Below are 15,281 nucleotides of genomic sequence, written 5' to 3'. Positions count from 1 at the left end.
TCTGGGGACATAGTCCAAAGTGAAACATGTCGAGGTAGTGCTTCTTTTTCTTTTTATAAATACCTTTATAAGGGGGCTGGGCAGTGATGCACCCAGTTAAGTGAATATGTTACAGTGCACAAGACCCTGGGCTTAAGCCCCAGTCCCCATCTTTAGGGAAGAAGCTTCACAGATGGGAGGCAGTGCGTGTCTCTACCGACTCCTCCACCCCACCCCCCATTTCTTTCTATCCAAAAAAAGGGGGGGGAAGAAGTAAAAGAAAAAAGGGTGGGTGGGGTGAAGGAGAGTAGATGGCCAGACAACCCCACCAATGTGCCCTCTGCTTCCCTAGAGCCCCCACCCTACTAGGGAAAAAGAGAGGCAGGCTGGGAGTATGGATCAACCTGTCAATGCCCATGTTCAGCGGGGAAGCAATTACAGAAGCCAGACCTCCCACCTTCTGCACCCCACAATGACCTTGGGTCCATGCTCCCAGAGGGATAGAGAATGGGAAAGCTGTCAGGGGAGGGGATGGGATATGGAGTTCTGGTGGTGGGAATTGTGTGAAGTTGTACCATTCTTATCCTATGGTTTTGTCAATGATTCCTTTTTATAAAAAAAAAAATATTTTTAAAGAAGTCTTTTAAAAGAGGGCTCTGGATTGTATGCCTTCTCTTCATTTTAGTTTGGAGAAGTAAAAGATAGTGAGGTGCTTTTTACCACTCAAACATTTTTGCTATTATAATAAATTTCATGAAACTAGCTCAGCCCATTACTGCAAGAAAACACTTCCGTTAAAGTATGATGCTATTTTAGGTTGTAGCACATATTAGTGTCAATAAATATTTGAGGCCGGGGTGAAACTTGGTGGTAGAACACATGCTTTGTATGTGTGGGATCCTTGGTTTGATTTTGGGCACCCCCAAAACAAAGATGATAAGTATTTGATTTAATTTAGCTGAATGAATGGAATTCATTCTTGACTGTATATCAAGAAGAAAAAAAGATTCTGTTAAGGTGTAAATAACATTTGAGATCAGATTTCTTGAGAATGTGAACTGAACATAGGGTGTAAGGGTATCTAGTGAGTATTTTGGTATGCTTTTGTTTATTTTTTAATTTTTTTGCCTCCAGGGTTATTGCTGGGGCTCAGTGCCTGCACTACGAATCCACTGCTCCTGGAGGCCATTTCTCCCATTTTAATACCCATATTGTTGCCCTTGTTGTTATTGTTTCCATCACTGTTTTTGTTGTTGGATAGGACAGGTTAGGAGGGGAGACAAAGAGAGAAAGAGAAAGACAGACATCTGCAGACCTGCTTCACTGCCTGTGAAGTGACTCCTCTGCTGGTGGAGAGCCGGGGGCTTGAACCGGGATCCTTGCACAGGTCCTTATGCTTCACACCATGTGTGCTTAACCCACTGCACTGCCGCCCGACCCCCTTGGTGTATTTTATTAACCTCTTCATTAGTATTGTTCCTTAGTGAGCAGTCATAAAAATAAAGGAAAGAATCAGGACACAGATGATGTTTTTAAAAAATAATTTTTTTTGTATTATCTTTATTTATTTATTGGATAGCCACAGCCAGAAATCGAGAAGGAAGAGGGTGATAGAGAAGGAGAGGACCAGAGAGACAGACACCTGCAGTGCTGCTTCACCACTTGCAAAGCCTTTCCCCTGCAGGTGGGGACTTGACACTCCAACCTGGGTGCTTGTAGCTTGCACCCTGTGTGCCCGTACCTTGCACCCTGTGTGCCCGTACCTTGCACCCTGTGTGCCCGACCAGGTGCACCACCACCTGGCCCCCAGATGATGTTTTTTCAGGACTGGAAATAAAGGCGGAGAAGAGAGGCATCCTGTAGCCAGAGCAAAACTTTAGCCTCGTTTGATATGTCACAGAGGTAGATGCTTCTAAATAGCGAGCATAGACTCAGAAAAAAGGTTTTCCTTGATAGTGGCATTAACAATTTTGTCATCTCCTGCAGTTTCAGCCTCCCCCCCCCCCCCCCCGCCCCATTTCCTTCTGTTCCTTCTCTTCTTTCCATGGCCTACAACAGTACTATAGATAGATAAGACCTTGTAGTTCTGCCTGGCGTACTTTCTGTATTTCTCTAAATGTGATGGCGTTTCACTCATCTTTCTTCTCTATCCTCTGTATTTTTTCCTTTTTTGGGGGACTGGGCTCAGTAGTATAATATGTGTATCCCACACACACAGACACACACACATTTGTTGTTGGTTTTTTAAATATTTTATTGATTTATTTTAATGAGAGGTATAGAGAGAGGGGAGAGAGACCAGAGCACTGCTCAGCTCTGGCTTATGGTGGTGCTGGGGATTGAACCTGGGACCTTGGAGCCTCAGGCATGAGAGTCTCTTTGCATAACCATTATGCTGTCTCCCCAGCCCACACATTTATTTTTTAAGGGAGCTTCTCAGCAGACATTTTGTAGAGGTGAGGGATGAGTGGGGAGGAAAAAAAAATCTAGTTTCTTTATTATGCTGAGTTGTGAGTTGTTGAGTTTCCTGAAACAGAGAGATCTGAAAATAGTAACTGCTGTTGTTGCCTCTAACGGGATCCTCTGCCCTGAACAGAGCTGTGCCCGTCCCCAGTGCAGCGTTGGCGGGTTTGTTTGTGGATGTTTCTGAGGGTGTAAAGGTTAATCTCACACATGTGTTTACTCTCTAAAGATAAAGTTCTGGTGAAAATAGAATTGAACTGTGCCATGTCCTCCGTCTTAGCATTTATGTGAATAACACAGCTTAGTTTTCAGAATTTGTTAGTTTTACTCTGCATGAAAAAAAAAAAAAAAGACTTAACTACTAATATTTATCACCATAGGAACAGTTTAAGTTATTTGAACGTAGGTTCTCATGCGTGAGATTCCAACACTTTATATCCACTGCACCACCTTCTGGCCCCGGCATGTAGAGTTCTTGTGTGCAAGGTGAGGGGTAGGTGTGTGAGACTTTCTAGTGGAAAATCAACAAAGTTGGGCGGGGCAGTTCTTGTTGTTGTACTTGTTTGTTTTGCAGAGTTAGAGCTTTGCACATGCAGGGTTTTACCATTCTGGGCCACTCTTTATTTAGAGGGGACAGAGACCATTAGAGTGAGAGGCCACTAAAGACCCTACAGAGTGGCACAGAGAGGGAGGGACACCACAGAAATTAAGAGAGCTTCCTCCAGTGCCATAGAACCTTCCATGCAGTGCTGGGGCTCAAAAGTGAGCTGTGCACATGGCAAGGTACACGCCTTATCCTGTAAGCTCTTTCTCTCTGACCCTGACCATGGTGTTTTGAAATGGTTCCACCCACTGAACTTGTTTCCTCTGGAGAAGAAAATGATAAATTGGGGCTTTCCTGGTATTTTGGGGGGACTTTGTGAAAGAAAAGACATTTTTTTAGAGCAATCATAATATAGATTAAAATTTGTTCATGCTTAGTCTACGGTACCTATGACATAGCAGCATATTTTAATAGGAAAGAGAGAGTGATTTGATAGTTTTGGTCTCCTTATTTCCAAGATTACCTTTCAACTGTAGCTTGGAAGTAGTATTCAGTGATTAAAATGAAAATTAACTTTTATATAATACATATACCATCTCTTTAAATCTATTTATTCCTTAAACTTAGTGTCAGTTTCACATGTAAATGTGAAAAGCTAACAAAAAACAATAATAAAAACATTTACCAGGTAGGTATACTACCAAAATGTGATGTTAATATTATCCCTCCCTTTTTTTTTAAGAGTTTATGCCTGTTTGCTTATTCACTTATTTTACTTACTTATTTGGCATAGATACAGAAATTAGGGCAGCAGGGATAGAGAGGAGAGAGAGAGAGAGAGAGGCACTTGCAGCACTGCTTCACCGCTGTTGAAGCTTACCCCTGCATTTGGGGACCAGGGGCTTGAACCTGTGTCCTGTGCACTGTAATGTGTGTGCTCGCCAGGTGTGCTACCACTTGACCCCCATTAATATTATCTTTTTAAAGTTTTATTTTTATTATTTATTAATATTATCTTCTTAAAAATAATAAATCTAAAATATTTCTTTGAAGGAATGACCAAGATAATTAAAGACTTTTCTCCTTCAGCAATGTGGCAAAGCCACAATAATACATGAAAAAGCTAGGAGGCAAATGGACTTTCATCTCAGACAGTCTTCTGCAAAGGACAGGTCAGCATCCGGATAGTGGGGAGATGCTGTTTCTGTGATTGGGACAAGAAGAAGTCACCATCAGGAAGAGACCTCTGCAGTAGAGAACATCAGTTAATAGAGTGGGGGATTGGTTGTACTGAAATCATCATTCTGTAACCCTGTTAACGGGTTTTGTGTCTACCTCTTCACAAGAATGAGAAATAGGACAGATAAGTGGCAACTCAGCTGGGAATTGTGACCACAGCCTTCCTGATACGTGTGACAACTTGTTGAGACCACCCCTGCTTTATACCATTTTGGATTCACTTTTCATATTAGCAGACCCTTGGGAGGAGTGCTCCCTTGTCAGCTTACAGCCTGAAGGTTGTGTTCCCTGCCATGTGCTGAGCACTTTACAACTTCAGCCTTCTGGCCACCACCCACGTTTGCTGACCTTGGTGCTGTAGCCTCTGCCAGGCCCTTACGATATGAACTGCTCCTTGTTGCCTAAGTTCACTCAGGCTCCGATCCATGGCCTGCCCTCCTGGAGCATCCAACAGAATGAGAAGACGAAGGAAGTTAGCCAAATGTGAAGTAAACCCCCAGTTCAACAGTTATGTAAAATTTCCTCAAGAACGTTGAAGCTGTGTTAATTTTATCTTACTTTATTAGTGATTTAATATTGATTTACATGGGGCTGGGCACACGTGGTTGGGCGCACGTTACAGTGTTAACTAGGATCCGATTTTGAGCCCTCAGTCCTCACCTGCAGGGGGAACCTTTGTGAGTGGTGAAGCAGGGCTGCAGGTGTCTCTCTGTCTCTCTCCCTCTCTGTCACCTCCTTCCCTCTTGATTTCTGGCTGTCTCTATCCAATAAATACAGATAATAAAACGTTTTAAAATATTGATTTACTAAATTATAAGTTAACTGATATAATTATGCACTGTTCCCATCACCAGAGTTCTGTATCCCCATTCCCTCCACTGGAACCTACAGTAATTCTCCCAAGGTTCCAGATATGGGTTGACTATTATTTTTGTAAATATATGTGTATATATATGTCCTCCCTTTTCTCCCTATGGTCTTGCCTTCTCTTCCTTTCTAAGTCACACCTACATCTTACTACTTCCAAATGTCCTTCCTTTTTTTCTTCTTGCTCTCTGGGTTCTGATGGAATAGGAGTTCAGAGCCCTTTGGTCACCTTCCATTAACATTTCTCCTTTGGGAGTATGGACCAAAATTCTTATTTATTTATTTATTTATTTATGAGAGAGAAAGCCAGACATCACTCTGGTACATGTGCTGCCAGGGATTGAACTCAGAACCTCAGGCTTGAGAGACCAATGCTTTATCCACTGCGCCACCTCCCAGACCACTGGACCGAAATTCTTTAAGGGGTGCAGAAATCAGGAGTTCTAGCTTCTGTAATTGCTTACCCACTGGACATGGGTATTGGCAGGTTGATCCACACCCCCAGCCTGCTTCTGTCTTTTCCTAGTGGAGTAGGGCTCTGGAGAATGGAGGTTCTGCGACACATTGGTGAGGTCTGCTGATCAGGGAAGTCAGGATGGGATCACAGTAGCATCTGCACCTTGGTGGCTTACAGGTAGTAAGATATAATTCAGAACAAAATGATTAATGAACAGAAGCCAAAAAGTAGGAATAGAGCAGCTGAAAATAGGGATCTGAGGTTGGAAAGAATCTAGGAAGTCTACTTTAGGTATGTTCCTAGGGACTCAGGACTTCCACAGTTTTTGCTTGAGTTTGATATCTAACATGAAGGTGGACAAAAATATTGTCTGAGCAGATGGTGTCAGGGTTGAGAATAGGGCTGGAAAGCTGGATTAGGGCAGAGAGTAGCTCCCAAACTTGAAGAAAATCTATGAATAAAATTAGCTGTTTTACCTCATCAACCTCACCGAGAAGCCTTCCCAAACCACTGCTGGTTTATTTTGATATGACCCCTATAGTTTGATAGTTTCCTTGCTATCTGATGTGACAAGATGTTCCATGTTCATCTTGTACGTTTTCTGCACTCCCCCCATAAAGCCCTACTTTCTTTTAATGAGAAATCATATTTTAGGAAAGTAGTCTGATACGGTATTACTATTTCTAGGGCTTTTCAGGGGACAATGCTAAGTAAGCATATATATCACTTTTCTCAGTATAAGTGTGTATAAATTCAATAATATATTTAATTCAATGTCAGTTTCAAGCATTGCAGATCTTAACTTCTTTAGGCATTGCACTTACCCTCTCTGATTTATGCTAAAAATTCTGATTCTCAATGGGTGATGTAATTATAATAGCTTCTGATTACTGATTTGATTTGTCTTATTTTGTGTATACAGCAAAATTAGGGGAAAGAAACAACAACTACCTACCAGTACCACCAATTATAATTACTGAAAAAACTTTCTTCTAAAGGAGAGGAGATTCGAACCCTGTCCTCTGGGGTTTTTCTGTAATTGAAGTTTAAAATGATGGTCTGAATCTTTGTGTTCCCCAGAACTCATGTATTGAGATTCAAACTCCCAAGGTCAGAAAGAGTGGGGTCTTCCTTTGGAGATTATTAGGTTTGAGAGTGGAGTCCTCACTAATGAATTTGTGACCTTATAAAAGAAGCCCCAGAGAATTAGCTCACCCCTTCCACTGTGTGGAGTAAACACATGACCGGCTATGAGGGAGCAGGACCTCACCAGACAGCAAGCACAGATCTTGGTCTTCTCAGCCTTAAGAACTATGAGAAATAAATGTTGGTAAACTACCCAGTTTGTGTTATTTTTGCTATAATAGCCTGGATGAACTAAGACAGATGGCTTTTCATATTTCTAGCTGGAAGCAATAAATACATTATAGCTGAATCATAATTTAGAAAGATAGTGATAGACTTAGCAAGATCGGTTAACAAACTCAGATGAAATTTAACAAGGTCCGTGCCTTATTTTGGTTCATATATTCAGTTACATAATTTCAGGATGGGAGAGTAAAACAGCAACAACAACAGAATGGGGAGAGAGGTGACAGTCAAAGCAAACACAGTAGAACCCTAAACTACAATGCACACCGAGAATAGGAAGCAACTGAAGGAAACATCACTGGAATCTGCAAGCTGTATTCCTGGAGGCTTGTTTTTGGCAGGTCACATCTGTGCTCCATTTCAGGTTTTGTGCCAGAGTATGGACGTTGATACATCAGAAAATGGCATAGCGCGAGGAACGCCATGGCCAAGAATTTGGACGTGATATCCAGAGCAGTTAAAAAAGAAGCAGCTGAGTAGCCCAAGGATGGGGAAGACTAGTCATAAACGAAGCCCTTCAAATAACTACAGTAATGCTTTTGTTTTGGTAGTGCTTGTGCTAATCATCAGTCTAAGGCCCATGGTAAATATTTCTCCATAGGTGAAATTGGAATTGTAGCACAATAGGATGGACTTCTTGTTAAGTAATGAGTTTCTCTATCTTTTTATTTTATTTTTTTAATTGTTACCAAGGTTATTGCTGGGGCATGGTGCTAGCACTATAAACCCACCATTCCCAGTGACGATTCCCCCCCCCCTTCTTTCTATTTTATTTGATAGGCCAGAGAGAAATTGAGAGAGGAGAGTAAGGAGAGAGATAGACAGTTACAGACATATTTCACCACTCATGAAGTGTTCCCTCTGCAAGTGGGGAGTGAGGGCTTGAACCCAGATCCTTGTGCATGGCAATGTGTGTGCTTAACCAAGTGCACCACCACCTGGCCTGATCTTTATACTTTTTAAGCCAGCTTAAGTCATATTCTTTATGGCTAATTCTAATATTTTGCTGATTCATTTACTGTGTGATAATGGCAAGGGAGGGACAGAATGTTCTTGTGACAAAGGAACATTATTGTAAACTTATTTATCTCCTTGTCTGGAGATACTGTCAACTGAATTTTATTTTGTTTTATTTATTTATTTATTGGATAGAGACAGAAATTGAGAGGAAAGGAGTGACAGAGAAGGAGAGGGACAGAGAGACACCTGTGACACCACTTCACCACTTGCAAAGCTTTCCCCCTGCAGGTAGGAACCTGAGGCTCGAACCTGGGTCCTTGAGCACTGTAACATGTGCACTCAACTGGTGCGCCACCACCCGGCCCCCTGAATTTGATCTTATAATCACACAGATGATGAGTGATATGTATGCTATGACCTCATCAGAAAGGCTTTCCATATCAGCTACATTTTCTTGGGGCTGAGCTGTGTACACCTGGTAGAATGCACATCCTGCCGTGTGTGAGGACATGGGCTTGATAATATTGATATATTGATATATTTTGATATACTGATGATATTGAGATTGATAATATTGATACTGAAAATTTTTAAAGAGAGTTGACTTGTCAGCTATTGATACACATTTTGCTGCAGGTCAACTGCATAATTGCAGAGGCCATGGGCCTCTCCGACCTGATTCATTCTCATGTGACACTGCTCTTGGGACTGACTTATGTGTCTCTGAGATTAACTTCTAACCAACAGGAACATGACTGTGTCATATTTTAAAATGGATTAGTTTTATTTCTCACTGATTTTTTCTCTTTGAAATCAGTGTGGCTGCAGTGTTCTGAGCTTTGAATGGAGCAAGAGAGTGCCAGCTCTGATGAGTTGTGGTGTGTCTTGGAGAATATGTCTCTTACGGGAAGGTTGCTTAGGATCTCACTCAAGTCTCTCTTACCCTAAGTACAGGTTATTTAATTTCCTGTTAGTTATTTATTTTGCTTTCAGTGGAGGGATGGAGTGAGGGGTAGGGAGTCACACCTCCGAACTGCTTTGGAAAAGGGTTTGTCAGAGAGTCATCCTAAAAATAAAATGTAGGGAACCTTTTAGAAAAAAAGTGCTCTGTGCACTTAGGAAGGTTGTAATATAATTGGAGATATAGCAAGATAAATGTAAGGAGATATATAATGTTACCATATCCTTAAGGGCAGTTAGTAATATTTATCAGTGATGGTCCTATTTAGTTTTTGCCCTAATGTAATGTAATCATGGGCTTTATCTTGTTAGACCTTAGGTCTCTACAGATATCAGTACTAAAAAAAAAGTCAGTATGACAAAAGATTCCTGAATTTTTTAATTTATATTTTTATTTATAAAAAGGAAAACACTGACAAAAACCATAGGATAAGGGGGGTACAACTCCACACAATTCCCACCAACCAGAACTCCATATCCCATCCCCTCCCCTGATAGTTTTCCTATTCTTTATCCCTCTGGGAATATGGACCCATAGTCATTATGGGGTGCAGAAGGTGGAAGGTCTGGCTTCTGTAATTGCTTCCCTGCTGATCATGGGCGTTGACAAGTCAAACGATACTCCCAGCCTGTCTCTCTCTTTCCCTAGTGGGGCAGGGCTCTGGGGAAGCGGGGCTTCAGGACACATTGGTGGGGTTGTCTGTCCATGGAAGTCTGGTTGGCATCATGTTAGCATCTGGAACCTGGTGGCTAAAAAATGAGTTAACATAGAAAGCCGAACAAATTGTTGACTAATCATGAACCTACGTTCAGATGAAGAGTTGAGGGTCTCCGTTTTGTAGATAGTTAGTAAGCCTATTTTAGGTATATTCCAAAGGGCCCATGACTATCCTACCCCCCCCCCTTTTCTGAGCCTGACATCTGATACACAGGTGGATCCAAGTTATTGTCTTGGGAGATGATGTCATGGCTGGAAAAAGGACCAGAAAGTTGGATCAGGGAAGAGAGTAGCTCCCAAATATGGGAAAGGAGTATAAATATTGCTGAATGTAAACCCCATCGGTCTGATGTGATCTGGAGCCCATATTCAGCTTAGGAGCCTATGTGACCTCTGCATCCCTGTGGATCTGAGCTCACATTCTGTGGTCATGAGTAGGAATGTCCCAAGCTGCCCCACTTTCAGAACCCATCTTCCTCAGGTTCTTTCAGAGGACAGAACATTCTCTATCATTGTTGATCCATGTTGAGGGCAAGGTCCTATGGGGGCCCACAAAGGGGTCTATTGTATTGTTCCTGATATAGATGACTGGTAACAACAGAGAGAGGGTCTAGGCCCATCTTATCTGTTTGGAAATCCCAGGACTCCCTGCACATGATAAAATGTGCAAGAACCCAGGTTCAAGCCCCCAGTCCCCACCTGCAGGGGGAAAGCTTTGTGAGTGGTGAAGCTGTGTTGCAGGTGTCTCTCTGTCTCTCTCCCTCTCTCTCACCCCCTTCCCTCTTGATTTCTGGCTGTCCCTATCCAATAAATAAATAAAGATCAAGAAAATAAATAAAAAACTCAAAATAGCCCTTAATGATTGTAAAAAGAACATAAGTAAATATGATATGAATTTTTAAATTTCTATCTTTAAATCTACATGCCACTTAGATTTTTTTTTTTTACAAGATAATTTGACTCCAAAGGAAGTCTCTAGTATCATTATTCAAAAGGTAAAAAAGGCCACTGAGAGGCAGCGGGAATTAGACACCTTACCCAAGGCCTGTAAGGAGTGGAGACTACATAAAAAGAGGAAGACGGGTGCATTCTTTCCCACTAAGCAAGTAAGAGAGGGTTTGAGGGCTCTCTGGGTTCAGGGCCCCAGAGAATTTCTGCTGCTTTTGGTCCCACCTTTCCCTCTTATTTTTCTCTGCTGAACTTGCGCCCCCCCCCCCCCCCCAGCAGATTCTGGAGATGAGCAGCTCTCACAGAATGTTTCCTGAAGGCCTTTCAGTTCTGCACCTGACATTGGGATGTTGATTGTGCCTTGTTGACACTGACATATAGAGGGAGGCCGCAGAGATAGTAAAACGCCTTTCAAACTGTGAATGGTGAAACCACCTTTGTGGAAGGAGGCCATTGCTCACCTGGAAGATGCTTGACGTGGCCACAGGGCTTTTTCCTTCTGTCGTTCACTTTAAATAGGCTTCCGAATATAAGTCCCTGCTTCTGTCATCTTTATTTTAACGGTACTATTTAAACGATTCGATTCTTGAGCAGAGTAGCACTGGGAGCTCTCACATACACGTTCTCTGTGCTGCGACTGCGCCATCTCCCCAGTCCTTTCCCCCCGTTCTAGTATTGTCATTGAGAAGACCCTTCTATCATTTCCGTGTACACAGTATGTTAGCTTTCTTTGTTGATGATTCAGGAAGAGAGAGAGAGAGAGAGAGAGAGAGAAGGAGGATAGGTTTGAATAAGAGTATATATGTCTTTCCATTCCTTCTAAATGCTTCTTACTGCATTTCTCTTGTGGCGATGGTGGCATGTCTCTAAGGTAACACCCGAGCGAGAATAGTTAACAGCACCACAGCCCTGAGCCAGATTTGTATTGCTTCATCTGCTAAATGATTATCATGTCACCTTTTGGGGGCCTCACTGCCAAGCGGGTTATTTTCATCGCTTCAGAGCATGTACTCTCATGGATTATCTGTCCGATGCCATCGCTACCTACATCGATGTCAGGCATTATCGCTGCCGTAAAGACCGTGCTGACAGAGATGAGAAAGACCCATGACAACAGTTTGATGGGCAAGAAAGAAAGAGTCGCACACTCCCCATTAAGAGCCCCTCTCTTCTAGCATGATGTCAGCTACATCTTGTGACACTCTTTGCCCTCAGTCAGAGCAGGATTACAGCTGTTTTTTTTGTTGTTGTTGCCTGCAACAGACTTTGATATATTGGCAAGTGTTGACTGTATTTTGATTGGATAGGCGAGGGCAGCATAAAGTTGGTATTGTTACCCACGGGGGTATGTGGATGGATAGGGGTATGTATTTGGGATACAGCGTGAGAAAGATGTCAGAGAAGAAAGAGTCATCTTTTACATTTTCCATATTTGTTTTGCCATGTACCCTGACATTTCTGCTAAGACCAGCTGTGGATTGTGCTCACTTACATATGATTGTCAGGTAGCAATACTAGTCTGTTAGTCTCAGTTCCAACAGGGACATCTCTTGGTTTCTTCACCCTGTGACTCTCAAGTATACTTATTTTTTTTCTTTTTCTTTTTCCTTTTCTTCTTTTTAAAGAATTTATTTATTCATTCATGAGAAAGGAGGAGAGAAAGAACCAGACATTACTCTGGTACCTGTGCTGCCAGGGATCGAACTTGGAACCTCAATGCTCTATCCACTGCATCACCTCCTGAATCACCTTAAAATTTTTTGTCTTGGCTTCCAGTCACTGGTGCTCACTACTGGCACTATGAGTCTGCCCCTCTTGGCACCCATATCTCCCCCCATCATTTTATTCGATAGGACAGAGAGAAATTGAGAGGGGAGAGGAATATGGAGAGGGAGAGAGGAAGACATACTTGCAGACCTGCTTCACCACTTGTGAAATAACCCAGGTCCTTGCATGAGTCCTTGAACATATTATTATGTATCACCACTGCCAGGCCTCTTCAAGTATACTTTAATACAGACATTTTCATAAACGTGTCAGTTTAATGTTCTTGTGACCCTGTCATTCAAAGACTTTCACAGAGAGAGAGAGAAAAAAAAAAAGACCCAAATCTAACACATAGAGCTTTGCAATATGCCTCTTCTTAGATTGAGGAAGTTGACAGAGGAGATCTAGGTATGATTTGGAACAGCTTTTCAGTGAAGTCATAGAACCAACTAATATGCTTTTCTCTTTCTGAAACCACTTGAACAGACTACAAGCCAGGTGACCATCGGATCTCAATCTGCTTGCTGCAGGTGTGCATCCAGGTGTTTTCAGCTGGACCTCAGGAGAAATATAGACACATCTTCGATCATCAGTTAGATAAAATAAGTAGAAAGTTGGAGGTCCTGGAAAGCGACTTGATGGATCTAACAGTGAGGAAATCAATTTAATAGAAATGAAAAAGCAGAGCAAAGATGATAACCATCATAAGTTATTTTTGAATGAGAGTCTTTGTGTTGAGGTCAGGAAAGCTACTTCTGAGTCTCATTATGAAAATTACATGAGAAGTAGGCAGATCACTAGGCTTTGAGCTAATCATGAACCTAAAGGCTGTTAAATATTTTTATGCTTTCAGAGAAGCTTAATTGTAAAACTTTTTTTTACTTTTTCTTTCTTTTTTTTTTTTTTGAGATTTAAGATTGATTCATCCTTTGGGAAAAAATTGATCATGTTTCTAACTAGTGCTATATGCTGTAGTTATCAGGTTCATCATAAAATGCCAACTGGCAGGAAGGCTGGAGAATAATAAAAATAGAAGTTGGGGCTGGGTAGGTAGACAGATTGCAGTTTGCGTCTCTTAATGAAAATCTTTAGTGCTGCAGGAAAGGAAATGATAGTAGCAAAAATTAAAATGCGGGCTACAGTGTGCCTATGTGGCTTAATTATCCAACACCAAAAAAGAGCTTGGTCTAAACAGAACAAATCTGTGATGCATCATGTCAGAGGAGTCTAAGAGTCAGCTCTGAGGACAGTTTTACATTTTTTTTTTCCTCCAGGGTTACTGCTAGGGCTCTGCGCCTGCACTACAAATCCACTGCTCCTGGAGGCCGTTTTTCCCATTTTGTTGCCCTTGCTGTTGCACTTGTTGTAGTTGTTATTGTTATTGTTGTCATAACTGTTACTGTTGTTGGATAGGACAGAGAGAAATGGAGAGAGGAGGGGAAGACAGAGAGGGGGAGAGAAAGACAGACACCTGCAGGCCTGCTTCACTGCTTGTGAAGGGACTCCCCTGCAAGTGGGGAGCTGGGGGCTAGAACCAGGATCCTTACTCCAGCCCTTACACTTTGCCATGTGCGCTTAATCCGCTGAATTACCGCCCAACTCCCACTTTTTCATTTTTAACTATCAGTTTGTCTTTGAGTTGGTGCCACTTTATGACCTTGACTTTTTTGTGTTTTGACAGCTGACTGTGATAACGGTATCAATAGTTCTCATTTCTATGATAAAATATGTAGTGTCAGGAGAGGTTCTGTGATAAAAAATAAAAATAAATATTGGTTGTAGCCTCATAGATGCCTTGTGTTTTTATAGCTATAAATCAGTCTCATTTCAAAATATGTGAAACATTAATTGCCAGATTTATGGCACCAGGGCTTTCCTTCAGGTGGAATTGTGTTAGGCATTGATCCTCTGCTTTGCTTCTGTGATGCCCGTCAGTATTAAAATTCTCCAAATAATTCCATATGCTACTCATGTTCTTTGCTGCTTCTCTTGTTATTCCTGATTTTGCAGTAAGGAATGAAAATGAATTTTAACTCTGAATTTTGAAAAATTTGTCTCAAATATACCAAAGTTGTATAAACATTTCTGTTCCAATGAATAGGCACAACTAATGCTGAGTGAATTTTAATATATTAAAAGGAAATATCAGGGGACCAGGTGGTGGCGCACTTGGCTGAGCGCACGTTATAGTGCGCAAGGACCCAGGTTCAAGCCCCTGGTACCCACCTGCAGGGGCAAAGTTTCATAAGTGGTGAAGCAGTGCTGCAGGTGTCTCTCTGTCTCTCACCCTCTCTATCTCCCCCTTCATCTCAATTTCTGGCTATCTCTGTTCAATAAATAAAGATACTAAAAAAATTTTTTTTAAAAGGAAATATCAGGTAGTAGTCTTTGTAATGTTATACTAGTTTTGTTTTAAAAAAGTGCATAGTGATCTAAAAGATTTGTCCCATGAGACTAAAACTAGATAGTTTTTGTGATGGCATTAGGAGTATTATTTTTTTTAACTACTTATCTACATTTTCTGTTCTTTTCCACAATTAACATCATTGCTTTTTTTTTTTTAATGTGCTTTAGTGGCAAGTACTAGTTTATTCTCTCTGTGTGTGGGGGAGTGTGTACCCACATTTCCTACCAGTTGTACATAAATTGTAAAATCCTGAGTGGAGGCACTTAGTTCTCTTGTTTTCTGCACATCTAAAGATGGTGATAATTTGAGTAATATTGTATGTGCAGAAGTCTCTCAATAATTCCTTGAAGAAAGAAGGCCCTGGGTTCATTCCTTTGTACCACATTAAGGGAAAAGAGTAAACTGATCTGATGCTGAAATGTATTTCCCGCACGAGCCGATTTGATTGAAGTCATTTGTGGATGACAACTTTATCACGAAGTCACAAAGATCCTCTAACTGGGTTCCGTTATTTTTTTTGACAGTGAGGATACTCTGGTTATTTGAAATTCAAAGTAAATATGTTTCTGTAAGTTCTAAACTTACAGTAAATTGTTTATTT

General features: G+C 41.4%; 1 protein-coding gene across 10 annotated transcripts in view; it reads left to right on the top strand.

Moving 5' to 3' along the window:
- The window catches only part of LDLRAD4 (low density lipoprotein receptor class A domain containing 4), a 511,331-nt gene that overhangs the window by 158,938 nt on the left and 337,112 nt on the right, over positions 1-15,281 (top strand). For 2 of the 10 annotated variants that reach the window (XM_060200613.1, XM_060200611.1), the window contains exon 3: positions 7,285-7,503. The exons of the other annotated variants lie outside the window; for them this stretch is intronic. The gene's annotated coding sequence lies outside the window, so the exon portion shown is untranslated. The remainder of the gene's footprint in view (positions 1-7,284; positions 7,504-15,281) is intronic. 10 annotated transcript variants of the gene reach the window in all.

The sequence above is a fragment of the Erinaceus europaeus genome, chromosome 10 (genome assembly GCF_950295315.1).
Source record: "Erinaceus europaeus chromosome 10, mEriEur2.1, whole genome shotgun sequence".
NCBI classification, from domain to species: domain Eukaryota; kingdom Metazoa; phylum Chordata; class Mammalia; order Eulipotyphla; family Erinaceidae; genus Erinaceus; species Erinaceus europaeus.
Note: the sequence above shows the minus strand (reverse complement) of the source record. Positions and strands in the feature narration are given on the sequence as shown.